This window comes from Tigriopus californicus, chromosome 8 (genome assembly GCF_007210705.1).
Source record: "Tigriopus californicus strain San Diego chromosome 8, Tcal_SD_v2.1, whole genome shotgun sequence".
Lineage (NCBI taxonomy): Eukaryota > Metazoa > Arthropoda > Copepoda > Harpacticoida > Harpacticidae > Tigriopus > Tigriopus californicus.
In genome coordinates this window covers 13,905,909-13,907,437 of record NC_081447.1, presented here as the reverse complement: position 1 = coordinate 13,907,437, position 1,529 = coordinate 13,905,909, and positions in this window count along the sequence as shown.

The window sequence follows — 1,529 nt, the reverse complement described above, 5'->3', positions numbered from 1 at the left end:
CATGCAGGGTAGCGGTGGCGGGCAGGCTAAGGAGCCGTTCACCAATGTCTTGGTCATGGATGCCAGCAATGAATTGGTCCATCAGGTGGTCTTCCGCCTGAGCTGCTGCGCTGGTTTTTGGCATGACCCACATTTTGATGCTATCTCTCTGAGGGCTACCAAAAAGTCCTCGGGATTTTCCTCTGGAAGGCGGGTGCGGTGGGCGAGGAGATGTCTGTGGATCCTGATGTTCATTCCACCCTTAATGTGCGAGCTTAAGCAATTAATTACGTGTTGGGCGTCGCTATCCTCATCTGGAATTAGTTCCAAGCCCTTGAGGACTCGTAGTGTACTGGTTGTGAAAGCACAAGTTAGGGTGGACCTTACCCATGATGGCTTCTGAATTTTCAAGGCATTGGTGGTTGCTGCGTTGTTAGTCTCATAAGCGGGACAACCCTGAGTATGTGTGGAATGCTAGCCATTGATCTTGCCACAGGGGCCAATTGTCTTTCTCAGGCTCAATGTCGAACTTAGGGGGGTGCCCTCAGCGAGATTAAGTGCGGATCCATGGGGTCCCTGTCCGGCATAGTTTCAGGCATCATGGTGATTCTTTTAGCGAGTTATCGTGGGAGGTAAATCTGCGCCATGTTTAGTAAATCATGTCCGCATCTCAAATGTTAATTTTTTCTCCTGGGTCTCAGTGTTGCCACTGTCGTCCCATATAGTATCACACATCTTGAATATAAGTTTGATCAGGAATTCTAGTCAAAAACTTGTCCAAGTCTCACTTAAATCCTGCTACTAGATCAATGCCTACATACGCCCTACAAATATATGAGGGCAGCAAATTGAACAAAAATGGAGCCCAAGAAAGAAGAGAGTTGGACTTCGTTATTTTAACTAGCCTGGATTCTCGAAGGCTTGGAGCAATGACTGCATTGTTATGTGCAATGAGCATCTGATATAAACTGATCTTCGATCTCATTGATGTCAAAGGAATGCACATGGCATATATATAACATATATAACTTTCCGTTTATCACTATTTGGACGGATAAAGTGTTTGTAATTTCAACCTTGTAGCATTTGACAGGTCTCTCAGAAGGGTTGGTGGTGTAGTTATGGTATTGGAATAGATTAGCAATAAGTTGGTCAACAAAAAAATACCTTGTTAAAGTCAGGCATCTTTGAGCGTATTATTTTTCTTTTCCGTTTTTCCAAAACGATACAAGAAAGAAGCAAGAGGAGAATAAAAAGCATGGAAGAAGTAACATAGAAGGGTAAAAATCGAGTTTGTTGCGGTTTTTACTGCACCTGAATTGGTAACCAGTAAACATTGCAATTGTAGCTGATGGAAAGCAGCGCCTCTACAATCAGAAACTATAGGGGATGTCAAGTAAAGGAAATTCAAGGAAAAATGTGGTCCGGCACCCTGATTTTGGGCATTTTGGGGAGAGAGAACTAAGACAAACATCAGTCAACTCGCACTATCCGCCCATTGAATTTTCAATAATCAAGTGATTTTGAGCAAGTTGTGTTACCAAACCCTA